The sequence below is a fragment of the Lates calcarifer genome, linkage group LG8 (genome assembly GCF_001640805.2).
Source record: "Lates calcarifer isolate ASB-BC8 linkage group LG8, TLL_Latcal_v3, whole genome shotgun sequence".
Lineage (NCBI taxonomy): Eukaryota > Metazoa > Chordata > Actinopteri > Centropomidae > Lates > Lates calcarifer.
This window is the reverse complement of record NC_066840.1, coordinates 10702928-10719261: the sequence shown is the minus strand read 5'-3', so window position 1 is coordinate 10719261 and position 16334 is coordinate 10702928.

Below are 16334 nucleotides of genomic sequence, written 5' to 3'. Positions count from 1 at the left end.
ATAGTGTGGGGGGAGGCGGTGATGACTGGAGTCTCAGTTCAGGCAGACATGAAGGTGTGTTGCAAAAAAGAAAAGAAAATGAAAACCAGTTAAGGATATAAGGAATAGGTGGCTGTCAGGAGCAGAACAGAGTGATTGTGATGCATTGTATTCTAGTGAAGGAGTGGTTTGACATTTTGAAAAATATGTTTATTTGCTTTCATTATGAATGTGAGAAGATGAGAAGACCATGCCACTCTCATGTCTCTATGGTAGCTAGAGCTAGGTTAGCTTAGCACAAAGACTGCACACAGCTCACCTAAAGGAAGCAAAATCCACCCACCAGAACATTTTAAGTTCACTAATCAACACATTATATCTCCTTTGTTTAATCTGTGTAAATAATAATAATAATAATAATTCAGAGATTATGTGCGGAATTATTTCTTGACCTGTTGCAGTGACTTCCTGGAGTCTTAGGGTCAACAGTGTGAGGTTGTCAGGCTGCATCGAAAGTTTACATTTGCTGAACGCTCATCTAACCTGTGCTGACCTTTGTGAGCGCAGTCAACAACTGACGGTTATTGCCTGTGATTGAAGATGGAGTAGAAATGTAAAAGGCATGTCTATTAAAGTGGGCAAAATATCATCCCTCAGTAGCAGCTATTATGTTAGCTAGAAAATAAATGCTGTTTAAGTATTTGTTTATGTATCTTGAAACTGTTTACAATGTTTACATTGTAGCTTGTAGGCCTTTGCAAAAAATCATTTTGTAATCACAACAGACGACAGTGGGTCATAAAATAAACTTAGAAATAAACTTAGAAATAAACTGATACAAAGTAATCCACCTACCTACTACAGGCTCTTTGTAGGCTGATAAACAGGTTCAGTAAACACCTGTGCTGCAGCCCTGGTAGATATTGTTTATGACGTGATGCTCGTGCTTTCTCTGACCCAGTTTGTCCTCTGGGCCTGCTTCCCAACGGTCATACCAGAGGTCTCAGAAGTATAGGGATGGTTTAACTCCAAGCTTGTTGTTAACACTCCTGCCAAACCAAACTAAATGAAACTGGCATGCATTTGTTTGAAGTTTGGGAGGAGATGGACAAGAGAGGAGGCATCAACAGGAAATGGGGGAAAAGCTCGGGGTGGGGACGTAGCGAAGAATGATGATCTCAACGAAGCAACCGTTCCCTCTGTAGCTGTTCCTGTGATAAATAACTTGAGCGAGGTTTAATTGCGAGCACCCCGATCGCTGAGTTATGCTGCTGCTGCTGCTGCTGCTGTCGCTGCTGCCACAGTTATTGTTGATGCTGCTGCTGTCAGGGCTTGTGGGGGAGAGCTCAAGTCTAATGTGAGAGGTTGCCGGCTGCGGTTGTCCCTTTGTTTACTGTTGTTTAGTCTCTGGTATTTATAGGTACAGTGCTGCCTGTTTCAGCTAATTATACTGTGGACGCCATAGGGATGATTGCAGTAATGACTGGTTGGCTTTCCCAAGCATTTAGAGCTGTTTTCCTCTCTGTTCATTTTGCTATAGGAGACAATCAGGGAATTTTTGTTTGTGCGTGTATGTTTTCGTGTATATACCACGGCCTGCGTGCATGCACATGTACTGTATATTTCCCCCAAATGCCCACAAATATACATGTTGGTGACTACACAGAGGTGGCGCCCTGTGGCATTTTTCACAATGAAGGAACATATTTCATTTCACAGCTACGAAATTGCCCCATTTGATAGGGGCCCAGGTCTACTGCAACCTCCACAGCCCACTTAACATGCAGAAACAGACCCCAGGAATGTTCTTTAATCAACTTTAATTATAGTTTCCCAGACTCGGCTGCTCCTAGGTCAGTTGTTAATCCAGGCTTCTGGTTCAAAAGTTCAAAGTCATTCGTTCAGACAGAGATGGGGCCCTGAACACCTCCTGCCAAATACTAACCAACTTGAACGCTGATGCAACTCACATTCATCACAATGTCCTCGTCCACACACTCACATATCAATGTAGCACAGGCTGACGTTAACGATGAACTTCAAAATGCCCTCCCTGTGTGTTTGTGTATCTCTGAGTGTCTCAATTCAACAAATAAAATCCTGAGTGTGCCTGGCATTTAGTTTTATGTTTTTGTGGCGTAGCTGGATCGCAGCTGCGTCAGGAGAATTCAGACAGCGACAGGCAGGTATGCTGAATTTACACGTCTCTGTGTTGCATGCCCTGTCTGCCTCACACTCGCATGTAAACAACAAAGATTTCTGAAGGAATACAGAGAACTCATCCAGTTAAGCCTGAAAGATAATTCAGGCCAGATCCAGTCAAACACACACACACATGTGGAGTGCGGATGTTATCAGCATAGTTTGGAAGCACGGCTGACACGTTTTCAAAACACTGCGTGCTGGGTTGAAAGTGTGCTGGATGGGTCAGTGAGGTTTGACAGGAGAAAAACAGTCTGGTGTGAGCTTAAGATACACATCTCATCTTGTCTGACTGTCCACAAACTCACGACCTCAAGAGGCTTCATGTTTATACATGAACACTTGGGTTCGAGAGAAGGACTGCAGAATTTGTGGAAAATCGTAAATAAGCTGCCACAGTAGATAAGTATATTTCCAGTTTAGCTCTAACAGGTTTTACCTAAAAAACTGTGTGGTCTGACCAAAATAATGTAAACGTTCACATATGGTTGCATGAATATGTATGTGTGTGTGCAGTCGACCTTGACCAATACTGGATGTTTTCGACCAACGCAATATTTCTACAATGGCACATTGACTAGAATATTTTTTTCAGCACAACAAACAACCATTTTTTGTAAGAAACCTCTCAGTGGTTCCTAATCAACCAATACATGTGGCTTCATTTTAATGGGCCTTAAGCCAAAAGGCTTGAAACTTGTACTTTAAAAAGTTGTTGCAGATACTGAGCAGGACTTTTTACAGTTGAAAAAAACAAACAGCAAATATAACAGTGAATTTCAAATGATAGATATCACTGGAAATTAAATAAATGGCAGTAACAACTCAACACAATTCCACATTCATCTTCAGGGAATGGAACTTGAGCACGTGTTTAAGTCACTGACCAAGAGTCAAAGAACAGCCAGAGAAAGATCAACAGAGCCATCATAGACAACAATTATGTATTAAAATGTATTAAAAATTTGAAAAAGATATGATAAGCAGCCTACATAAGCTAATACGTAAGCACAACTATAAACAGTAAAACATGGTGTGGCATGGGGGAAACATGTATTATGTGCATTAAATGAATTTTACACAGTTAAGATGACGGCTAATTCATCCTTCTGTGTCATTTATACATAATTTAGCTGAAATTCTTTTGTTTCTGTCTGCAATAAGTTAAACTGGCCAATGATATCTGCCTGGCCTGTGTATTGGCTGGGCTCTGGTGAGCAACAGAATGTGCATGAGAAACAAAGAAAGGCAACTTAGGGACTGTAATGTGATGACAGTTTTGACAAGGAATTAGGAGTAACGAGACAAATGAGTGAGCTGTGCTTCATAGAGACTTTCAGCTAGTGTGTGCAAGTCTGTGTGTGTGTGTGTGTGTGTGTGAATGTGTATATAGTTGGAAGGCGTTTGTCTCTCAGTATCGATCGCTATTGACCAGAGCAGCATCTGAGAGCCAGAGGTACTGACAGCTGCCTCTGTGGCCCGAGTCGCTGCTTCCATTTCTTCATTTCATTATGCCGCCTCCGTTGCTTTATCGTGTACTACTTCTTATCGCGCGTGGCTCATTTTGTCCTGCAGCAATCCTCAAGGCGAGAGTGTGCACGTCTGCCTGCCTGTGCGTGTGTGTGTGCATGGGAACGCTCGTGCTACTTATTGTGTTCTAACACACAGCCACACAGCCTGCAACGAGGGGTTTAAACTTGATACAATATTGCCCACGCCTTCTATTCAAAAACAGGGCCGGATCATCAACAAGTTAGATCACTGTTTCACTTATTATTCTGTCCATCATGCTTGTTCATATTAGATGAGTTCATATGACACAGAGAGAGTCTTTGGCAAGGCATCATCTTCTGCTTCAGTGCAGTGACAAGCCCTGAGCATCCAACCTGGATACCACTGTCGGTGTTATGACTGAAGAGGCATGTATGGTATGCTAGCAAAAGATGCTGCCAAATGAGGTTCTCACATTCCCCCACGGGCACTGCGAATCACTCTGATGCCATGTTGGTAAATGTAAGCCCGACTCTGGAGATCCAGCGTCGAAGGGATGAGTACACAAGATCCAGACGTGACTTGATCTCTGCAGTCAGAAAGGCTATGTTTGCCCTCCTTCCACTCACTGTTGCGTCGTATTCGTCATTGCACAGGGCGAAGGGAAGGACATTAACAGTGTGTTAAACCAACTTTGTCAAGAAGGGATTGACAAACAATTTGCAGCGCGAGGGAGCTATTGTGAGAGACGGAAAGGGGAGGGGAAGAGCTGAGGTGAGAAGAGATAATGATGGCAGCTGGCGTGTGAGCCCCTGAGAATTCTGGGAAAAGTGCCTTTGTGTCCCCGTGGCAGAGATTGCGTGACGGGCCTTGTTGTCATGAGACCAGGTAAAGGGCTTCAAACGCACTTGTATCGACGAGTGATTCTGACTTTGTCCTCCTTTGTTTATTATCCGACGTTGTCTCAATTCAGCTTTCGGCCCATCCATCAACCTGTTTGTCTTTCATGTGTTCGCCGCGTTTGTGGCGGGTGTTATGCAGCTGTTTTGTGTGAGCATCTGTGCGTATGCATGCACATGTTTGGAATTCTTTGAGACCCTGCAGACACACAGATGGACACTTTATGGCTGTATTAACTTCCTTGGGAACTGATGTCAGTCCTCTTAATCTCCCACTACAGTACCTAGTGTCAGATGTTGCTTCAGCTGGTAATGAGCAGCTCAGGGTAGCAGTGTTTTGCTCTGTTTTGAATACTTTTTAAGCTAAAACATTCATCTCAGGGGAATGTTCCACCATTACAGGTGGTGTAGAGGATAGGACACCTGCAAATTAGCCCGACGGAGGCTGGTAGGAGGCAACAGTCTTCAGAAAATCCACATTTCCTCCCAGCACTGCAGAGCAGCCTGTATAACACAGTGACAGACAGCAGAGAGGTGGTAAATGTCTGTTGTGTAAGCAGCGGGAGCCTTTGAACTACCTCCTCCTGTTACACAACCAGTGGGGGCACCTGTACTCGCCGCCCCGCCATCTCTTTAACCCGTGCCCGGTGACACCTGTGTGTTTGTTGTCAGAAACCAGTCTATTAGTTTGACACCGCGCCCGTTCTAGCAGAAATGGAAGCCCTTTATTCCTTCCTGTCGTTGCTCGGGCCCCGCAGCTCCCCGCCACCAGGCATGAAGCAGAAAATGCCAGGGAACGCCGAAGATGGCTCACTCTGTTCCTCTGACCTCCAAAAAAAAAGTTGAAAGAGAGATGCTACCGAGCGCAGAGTCAGAGCGGAGGATGATGGATGGCTCTAAGCAGTCTAATAGTGTTGCCCTCCTCTACAGAAAGAGAACAAATATCTGCGAGAGCTGAATGATGCGTGTGGCCTCTGCTCCCATCATACAGCATGCCGGGGATCTCTCATGTGGCTTTCCATCCGATGCACTGTAAGATGCGCGAGAAAGGAGAGAGCTGTGTGGACAAATAGCACGACTGAGAGGGTTAGGGAGATTTAGAGGGAGAGGGAGAATGAGATGAGACAAAAAGCAAAAAGAAATGCACCAGGGACGGAGGAGGGTTAGAGTGACATTGAGAGGTAGAGAAGAGAGATCTCAGCACTGTCAGCTTAATATCTTCACACAGTGCAAATAGATGGTCTGTGGCTTCTCCCTGGTCTAATGATCACCCTACAGGCTTGATGTCTTCTTTACTTTGACATGTGAAAGCAGGTAACGTCTCCAAAATGTCATACTATCGCGACACCACCGTTCTGTCATTAAAAGATGTATTCTTTTAGCACAAGAACACACGTGCAAAGATTTGTTTCTCGCTCGAACACGTAACCGAATGACAGTTGAATTATGGTTTCTGTAAACGAGTCCATCTTTTCTACACTACATTGTCTTAATCTATACCCAGGCCACAGTCTTTGATCTATATTTTAGACAGTCAGAGTCTGTGTCCAGAATAGATAAAGGTATCACAAACTTGGCACTCCTGTCTCGTAAAGCCTGGCAACTTTGTTCATAAATTATTGCATGCCGGGGCGAGCTGTGGCCCTGAGGGTTTTGGAGGAGACCTTTAGCTGAGCAGAGACTGCTTTACACCTGTAATATAAATTAAGTGCGGGCAGGGGAGGGGAAGGGATGGACACCTGAACCTCTTCCACGATGCAATAGTTGCAACCCGCCGTTTCGTAGCTCATGATTTATTACCGCTGGATGGAGCGAGGCTGAGTTTTGAATCCTAAAGTCCTCCTCCGGTGACCTTATGGACAATTTTTAAACAAGCAAATCTTCAGTTTACGAGGCAAAGAAGGACCATGAAATCCTACCTGACTATCCCTGCTGCACATCTGAACATTCTGCCTGAAGCTTTGACTGCTGGAGATAATCTTGCGTCGCTGTTTGAGATGGAGAAGCTCAAATATTTAAATAAGGTGATGAGGTTGCAGGGAGATTATCTTTATAGATTATCTTTAAATTTTCATTTCTATTGAATATGTCTCTATCATCCTGTGTTGACAAAAACTGAGAGCAGACTTAAAGTTTCGCTCGTGATAATAATTGTGGCCTCTTGATACTTAGCTGTTGTTGATTTGCATTCCAGATCGATTGAATCTGAATCTTTCAACAACATAAGCAGAGCACTTGGAGAACAGCAGGAATTCTCTATTATGGGAAACAAACCAGAAAGGCTTGTTGTGAAAGTTTCCTTCTGCTCACAAGCATGCTCATCATGGACACACAGACTGTTGTACTGGCTCACTGGCAAGAAGTTTACCCTCCCTGCTTCAAAACACACACACAAGAATATGTAGCATCTGTCACAGTAATATCACATTACTGTTTGCAGCAGTTTTATTAATGTCAGTTGTTTGAATCAATTTAAATGTGATGCAGTTAGCCTATGCTAAAAAAAACACTAGAATTAGAGTTGTTCCTTTCAATCTTGGTGTGCCACAGTGACAAGCTAAGAAAATAAGTGTTGCATTTTTTACAAAGTCAGTCTTACCTTTATTCGCAGTTCTTCTACCTATGGTGTTGAATCCAAAATTACAGACATTACTTAGATTGTTTGGTCTCATCTGTTCAGCACAGCTCTCCAGTTTTTCAATTTTGTTTGTAAATATAATTTTTCTCCCTACATTTGAATAATAAACTGACGGACAGCGCCTTAAACCAAAAAATACACCTATAGGTACTTGTAAAGGTTAAGACATTGTGTCTTGTTTTTGTATCAGAGGCTAGAGCCGGGAAGTAGCCTAGCTTAGCATGAAAACTAAAAGCAGAGGAACAGTGAAACAGCTAGTCTGGTTCTCATCAAAGATGAGAAATACACCAAGTAACACAATTTTTTTAAAGATCTAATTTCTTCAAACAATGTTTACACTCAAAATGGTACCAAGCTGCTGTGTCTACAGCACTCCACAAATGGTCATTTTTACATTTCCAGCTGATTGTATGTTTCTGTATGGTTTGATATGATAAATAGAAGCTTTTATGCTACGCTAAGCTACTTCCTTCATTGCTCAAGACCCATATTTATAAGAGAATAATTATATTACACAAATTGTTGAACTATTTCCCCATGTATGAGCTCACTATGATGATGAGATCATTGCGATTGGAGCCAAGAGATCAGCAACAGTGTTTGGACCTCAGTCTGTGTTACATTTTAGCTTGATTTCCATGTGGATGTTATCTCCCTTGGGAGTTTTTTTTTTCCAACCCACAGTCCACAGTCAAGTTCAGACATGTTGAAGTTAGCTAAACAGTTTTAAATGAGCAAGGAGAATCTCTCCAGAGTGACACATCTACAAAGTGTTTGACTCTCAGTATCATCAAGTTACACGCAATAACATCAAGACTGACTGGACAGGATATTGACTTCACAAAAATTTGTGTGGGGTAGAAAATGTCTGAGTCACGGCCCCCTTTTTTCCCCTCCTCCTGCTGTGGATGTTTGCTCATCGTGGGAGAAACAATCAGCAATTCTGGAGGCTTCCACAGGCACCATTAAAAAATCATGAATCAATTTGAGCTTGTTCAAAATTTCAAACAGAGCTTTCATTAAAAATTCACTGGGACCTCTCTGTCTGTCGCTTGTAAATACATCATTGGTATTGCTGTGGCTGATGAGGGCTGCCTCAGAATGAGCCCAGTGCTTATGTGCTTGATCTTTGACTTTGGTGTCAAGGGCAAAGTCGGAGACTTGGTTCACATAAGGTCTTCCCGAGAGGTGTTTACTGTTAGCAAAACAGCAACTTTTCAAAATACTCTGAACCACTAAATAGCTATATGCCCTCATATCCATTTAAACTTGAATTGTACATCATTATGGTTCCAGCCAGTCACCTCAAGTATCCTTTTATCATTGAAAATCACTCTGTGCTCAAATTTTTAATGGGAACAACCAGGTGTTAAAACTGAAGTGAGCTCTGTAAGGTGCAAGCACTTTCTTACCTGCAAACTCTCTCATCCTCCCTCTCTCTCCTGCACATGCACGCACACACACACACACACACACACACACACATATGCACACACACACAACCTCCCTGCTTTCCCCGGTTTCCATGGAAACCTGTGGTGAAGGAACAGAGAATTCAAGGACAGGTATGTTTGCAAATTAGAGTTCCTCGGATCATATGTCCACTGAGCCACCATTATCAGCCCATCTCATCCTCCAACACACACTCTTGTTCTCTGACACTACCAGGGCGCCGCATAATCACTTTTTTATTATGGTGAAATTGTATGAGACTAAACATGACACATGATGCTGTTTGCGTGTTTGCCTGGTGTGTTTTTGGTACATCTGCAGACCATGCTGTGTTTGTAGGTTTGTGTTTGTGTGTGTGTGTGTGTGTGTGTGTGCGTGCGCACCACGTGTTTGGTTGCCTAACGTACAAGAACAGATAAAAAAAACAGACATATTTCAATATGGTCCCTGATTAGGAGAGCAGACTGTCCTGATTTCACTCTCACCGCAAAGCATGAACAACTGTCTCTAAATAACAAGAGTGACATGAAGAATGTTTTCAGCACATGACGTTTTGGCAGAGAGTCACACATTGACAGCAAAAGAATTGAAAAGGGCATGTCAAGGACGATGTTTCTACATTTTCAATTTTTCACACAGGGAGTCTTCATCACTTTATCAGTGGGTAATGGGAAGACAATATCTCACTTTTAGCTCTTTGCGTCTCTGCTGGTTTGATCTCACAGAGCGCAGGAAGGATCACATCGCTCTGTGATCACTCGTCTACTGTCCCTCACAGACGTGTGGGTGTCAGACTTTGGTAGGTTACATTCAAAATCCCAATACAGGTTGTTAGTTACTGCATCAAAACAGAATTAAGTAATATGGGTGAAGTTCTGTTTGAGATGATTAGTTGAAGGTGTGTGTTACTTATCTTTAGTGTCTTCCAAGTTGTCTATTCTTTAAAGCTGTGTTAACAAAGGTTTTTCAATTAACAATCCCAGAAAATGATTATGCTTAACATAAAAGGTGTCACTTGTAGTAATGAACCCACAGAGAATTATCACCCGACTCTGTGGGTCCCATGATCTCTACAGCACTTTAAAGTGTCTCTCAGCTTATTGTTTTAGTTTCATGCTAAAATAAGTGCTTTGGTTGTCTCACCATTCTTATCAACCCTGTTTCCAGTAGGCAGTGTTTTTAGCAAATAAGGCTCTGATAAACCTACCAAATGTTATTTCAAGAAACACAACAGTATATGCTGCTTTTCTTTTATATATATTGTTTATATTGGTGTTGTAAATGTTTGTGTTTACTTTGATATGCATCTATATTTGCATGTGTATCTGTTATATATATATGTCCTCTATGATAAAAACTGTACTGAAAAAAATTCCTTCAGCACCACACACATGTACGAACAGGCTGCTCTGCCTCCTATAGCACCCCATACCATATGTCACCCCTGGAGGAAAAGCTAACTCAGCTGTTGCCATGTAAAGTGTGTATGCTCTGCATTATGCTCCAAACATCACCTATTACCATGCGTGTTTGAATGTTTATTTGTGTGTTTCTGTGTGATTACTTGTCTACATCCTTTACACATAGGTCTGCATTAGTAATTCTGTCAGCACACTCGTGAAAACTTGTGAAACTTGTTAATATATTTGTGTTCCAATTCTGCATGCACATCACTTTGTTTTCTTGTTTGCCTCTCTTCCAGCATGTTGTCTCATCTCCCCTCCGTCATTGGTGTAAGTTTGTCAGGGTAATGGGCTGATTAGTGGCACAGCGGTGTTCTCACAACCTCCACACACATCTGCATGGCAACCAACTTGTTTGTCTCCTTCTGTCTTTTGTCCTTATTTAATTCGTCTTTAACTCAGGGTCACAGCGAGTTATTAAGGCTCTGTTAGAGGGAGAGTGTGAACATTTGTGTATATGTATGTCATTTGATGGAGCTGTACATTACACAGAGGCTTTTTATTAGGAGTTCATTGAAGGTATTTGAGGACTGAATGCATGTTCTTGTTTACTTGAAGGACAGACTCACCTTTTGTTCAACCCAGAGAATGTTGTTTACAATCAGTTTGATGGATACGCTTCAGCTACTCATTGGTAATTGGTTTTATATTAACAATGGATTAAGACAATATGTGCATTTTGGAAGAGTTTACTTGTGGTGACTAATCCACAGAGAGTTAAGCCAACTCTGCAGTTCCCTAGAAGTGTATTTTAGTTTCTTACTCATATTATTATCTATATTTTAATGTCTTTCAGCACATTGTTTTGGTTTTAAAACATGCAACTCTTCTATCATCAAACCAGTCCAAGCAGCTGTTTTCAGCCAAAAAATAAACCTCACATAAACCTACTGTACACTATCTTCCTTACACCAAACAGTAGCAACTAGCATGTCAACACAGTGATGTGCTTGGCTGGGCTGGTGGAGACCCAAACAAAGTGCTAGCATTTCTCCGAGGCTGCTTGATACTTAAAGGGCATCTAAATAGGCAACTGTCATAAAACATGTTCACCATAATAACTTTATAGGGTGATAGCGGGTCAGTTACATTTTTAGTTTGTTGTACTGCCCCCCAAGTGGCAGAAAAACAAAACAAAACAAATGAGTGCAGCTTTAAACAATGAAATTTGACAAAAAAAATTTGGCCTTTAAAAGAATGGTCTAATGGTCTATAAAATTGGAGAGGCCTATCTGCTGTACCTTTTTTTTTCAAGTATTTGTTTTCTAATTGGATATGGGTGATTTTTGTGCTACTCTCTGCTTTTGGAACCCATGTAGAAAAAATGGAGTCGATAAACCTTCACAGAAAGCTTAGGAACTCCCTTTTAATTGTTAGAGCATATAGACCTGTTTGACTATTTTATAGGCTTTCTATCTTTAAAAAGTAGATCCATTCACATGAAGCTGCAATGGAGTGAAACGTGAGGGTTGAACAAATTCTTTTAACCATGTTTCAGTGGGGCCTGGGTTGGAGGGAAAAAAGGAACCAACTGATTCTTAAAAGATGGGAGGGGAGACAGAGACATTCAGTAGCAGCGTGGTGCTTCATCATTTAGGGCTTTCCTGTTTATGACTGCTTCTGTCTGCCTAAGTCAACAGCCAGACAGGGAAAAAGTAGACCTGCTATGCGTTCTTTTTCCACCATACTCACACGTTCCCTGTTTTGGTTTTAATTGGCTGTTCCTCTCCTTCTCCCTCTGCACTTCTCTGTTTCTCTAGATCTTTTTCTCTCTGTTTTTCTTATTGTTTATTGTTTTGTCTTACGCCCAACTATTTCTGTCAGTCCGTCCATCTTAGTTTCTCTCTCCCTCTCCCTGCTGAGGCACTGTGTTTGTGTCAGGTCTTGGCATAGGTGGCATGCTTCCATATGGAAGTGTTCAGGAGATGATATAGAACATATGTGACCCCGCTCGCTGGCTGGGGACTCTGTGGAGATCACACCGTGTCATTAGTGGTGGTGAGAACGCCAGCTCTGCAGTGCAAGGGAGGAGAAGGAAGGATAAGGACAGATATAATTAGGTTAAGGAAGGGGGAAAGGGTGAAAAAGGAGGAAAAGAACAAGAGATGGTGCTGAGTACATTGTGTCCTTTGTGGAGCTCAGTGCATGTGTGTGTGTGTGTGTGTGTGTGTGTGTGTGTGTATGTGTGTATGTGTGTTCTGGCCACTAGCTGGTTAGGTCTCAACGCTGATGTAAGCCGAAATTGGCAGAAAGGCCAGGTACACTCTCACGCTTCAGTGTGCATTCAGTGTTTTCTTTGAACCTGACTCTATTGGGACCAACTTTAACAAATTGATTTTGCCCGAACCTTTACATAACAAGATCTGTCAGGATCCATTAAGTGACTGTCCTAAAGAAAAAGGGTGCTTAGTTTAATAAGATACTTTCATAACATTTACCCAAATGATAGCTTGCTAACCGGCGGATCCACTGTTCCGCAAAGTCGTGAAGACATGCGCTGATGTCATACAGCTTCCACAGACCTCAAAATGAAAACAAAGACTCGATCTGCACATTTTCCACATAATACTCCACAGAGTATGAATCTGTTTTGATTGTTGCTGTCACAGCCTGGGCCTTTGGAATGATTTGGTCAAGCCACAGTTATTTTGGTAAGGCTTGTGAAAGTCAGCAGAGCCTAACTTTATTTCTCATATTACACTTTGTATGAGAAATATTGCTCATATAAAGCCATTTCACTGCATATTCTAGTGTTTTGGTGTGGACCGTAGAGCTGCACAGGGTGGGGGTTTGACTGGGAAAGACGTAAGCAGGGCTTACAGTATACATAGTTGAGGGTAAACGTCCTCTACACAGCAATATTTTAAAAGTAATCTTGGACTGGCAAAAATATTAACACCCTGAAGGAGAAATAAAACCACTGCAGGTGTGTGTAAAGTAACAAAAACACAACCTGAAAACACCAATAACCACAATCCGATAAAGCTGCATTTACTCTTTTCTTGGCAACGTGGGGACAGAATATTAAATTCCACTGGTCAGGTCATACAGTGGATCTATCAGAGCTTTTGCTGCCTACAGATGTTGGGCTGAACCATACAGTAAATTTGTAGCTTTCGTGAACCCACCAAATTAGATTCTGTTTTCACTATATTGCTGGCCGCACTCACTTGCTCTGCATCTGACATTGAAAGGTAGATGACCCAAAACTTCCAAACAAAGTTTCAAGACTCAAACTCTACTCAAGTTGGAAGTCTTTATGACATCTGTGTCGGCACCCCTCCCATAAATTCACTCATATATTCAGTCTCATGCACTTCCTGCTTCCTGCTAACTGACCCATGAGTACTAATTCAGACCCTTGCCATCTCCTGGCTGGAAAACTGTTGCTGCTCCCTTCAAGAAACTATCAGTTAACTCACATTATCACTTTTGTCGATCATATGACTGCAGGTCATCCATCGCTGGCACTGGCTTCAGAATCCTTCTATTCACGTTCAAAGCCCTCAGTAGACGCCCCATTTTTCACAACTCTTCCGTGAATATGTACCACTCAGATGCATCCACTATTGCCATAAATACAGTTTTTTCAGTGCCTACAAACATACAGTAGTTGGGTCCAAGTCATGAGAAACAGCTGCTAATAGCAGGATGTGTCTTTGAGGCACATGATGATTACTAGCCACCTTACATCAAGCCAAGATACAAATTCATAGCCTATTTTCAGCAGTTAGTTATGAAAGAGAAATTCATTCTTTATTTTGTGAGACTCAGTCTTCATTTTATGGTACAGGGACAGAAAAGTGGGAAAGTGGATGACTTGGGATAGCCTGTGGGGTGAGACAGAAAACTGAATAATTTAGAGGAAATTAAAAACATTTTAAAGTAGAAATTGGAGTTAATTAGTTAACAAAGTGCATGTAAAATAGTAAAAATTTAATAAGGAAGAAAAAGGGTCAGAAAGAGCAAGACAAGACAGTGAAGCAGAGGAGCTATCCAGCAGAGAGAAAGATGGTGGCTGAGAGAGACAGACAGAGCTTGTTTGCTCAGGCATTGATTCAGGGCCCCTTGAGGCTGCGTCTTCCATTTACCAATTTGTGTCTTTCCTTCTCTCATCCTCACCTCCGCCCATCTTCCCTCTCTCTGGCGGATCATTCGTAGGGAACAAACAGCGCCGCTCGGGAACACCGGACCCTCGGTTGCCGGGCAACCACACACTGACTTGATGGAGTGGAGGTAACTTCAGAGGCCTCTGTGAGAACAGTATCAAGGTTGTTATTAGACCTGAGTCCCGATAACCCCCACAACACACGCACGCACACTTACAAACACACACATACACACAAGGTACAGTCCAAGTGTATACATAGAAATATGCTAGAAATATGCAACACAGTTAAAAATAATGTATCTAATCTGTGCTACTGTTACCATAAATGAACTGCAAACAGATGCCTGTACCCCCTCATCATATGTGTTAGTGACAGAAAAAGCAACATGGTAGCATAACTTGTTGGCCGACTGCTATTACCGCTCATATGTCCTGTATTTTACTCTTCTACTGTGGATGTCAAAGTTCTCTTTCGCCACCCTCTCTGGTTTTTTATGAGGTATAGAGGGAGGACTTCCTCTCTCCTCCCTGCTAAAGATGAGTGTGGCTTTGATAATAACAGAGATAGTTATTAATTAAAGGGGGAAACAGACTCACTGCTCCCTCCCCCTTAATTCACCACCACATCACATGAGACTGAGATGTGGACAGAAAAAAATGTGGGTGCATATGTGTTGGCAGGCGGTGACCTTTTTTGCTTAAAGTTTTTGCATTGAGTATAGGCGTGTACCTGTGTCCATATGTGTGTATGCACGTGTGCCTTGGATTTTATGCTAGTTTCAAACTAGTGATTTACTATTAAAACTTAATGAATGTATTAGCTAGTTGCACCTTTAGTGTCAGTTTGTTGCTAGGAAACATCTTTAGCGTTATCAAATCACCATCATGCCACAATATTTGACTTTTTGGATAGCATAGCCTCCAAAAATGACAGTTTTTTGGGGGGTAAACCATAGATCAAACTTATCTGTCAGTGCTCTCTTGATGTAGGCATGCCTGTGATTTGTTTCCATTTGAAGATATATATATGTTTCAGTTACTAGTATTTCTTCATTTTACAATGAGTGTGAAACGTCCATTAAGCTAACGTTGCTGGCGTTATTTGGCCATTCTGTCTGACTACTACATTATGCTGTTTTTTTGTAAAGTTTAATTCAAAATCTTACCAGTTTACTGTATGAATCAGATGTCAGCGAGCTAACTTTAGCTTTGTCAGTTGGTTCAGTTAACTGCCAACACTTATACCTGGTAGTTATTGGGTTTAGCCTATATATTTAGTAACAACTAATCTCTACGAAAGGGCCAGTTTGTGTGATGTAATCCGTTTTAATGAAGTGATGTATAAATCTACATTTGTACATTAAACACTTGTATCTGTATCATTAAATCTAGGTTCAATTTGGTGCAGTCAGCTTCACATGTGGGTTATCCATACCCAGCCCTGACTCCAATACATGCAAACTCAGACACGGACAGATTATTGGACGTCTGTCAGAATCATCTGGGATCCCTTAAAAGCTCGTGCAGAGGACAGACATAGGAAAGGAGGCGAAGACAAAGAGACAGGCAGCATTTAACACTTGGTCACCACTGAGTCCCTCTGTGCCACTGGGAATGCCCTTCATGCTCCGTTTTTCTGTTTTAGAAAAAAAAAATAGTCTGACTTTGACTTTTATTACAGTTTCTAAATACTCCTGCTGGGAAACAAAGAAGCCAAAGTAGGCCTTTATGGGCAAGCTTATGCATTTGTTACTGGCCAGAGGATATGCTCCAGGTATAGGGAGAGGAATGAGGAATCTTGGCAATAAAATAGTCAGTGGTGGGAATCTTTCAAGTTTGGGAATGGCGATTAAAGGAATGTAGGGCTATATCTCAACTGTAAGATAAGATGTGTAGTGAGATCTGATGTCTTCCTAGGGAGAAAGAGAGAGAGGGGTTCACCGTCTGCTCTAATACTGTACCATGAACATAGTCTATTATGTACACAATAGTAAAAAAGAATTGGACATCAATTTTAATTGAAAAAAAAAAAAAAACTTAATTAATTTCAGTTACTGAATAAAAATAGTCAGTTCCAAAACTAGAACAATATCAATCAG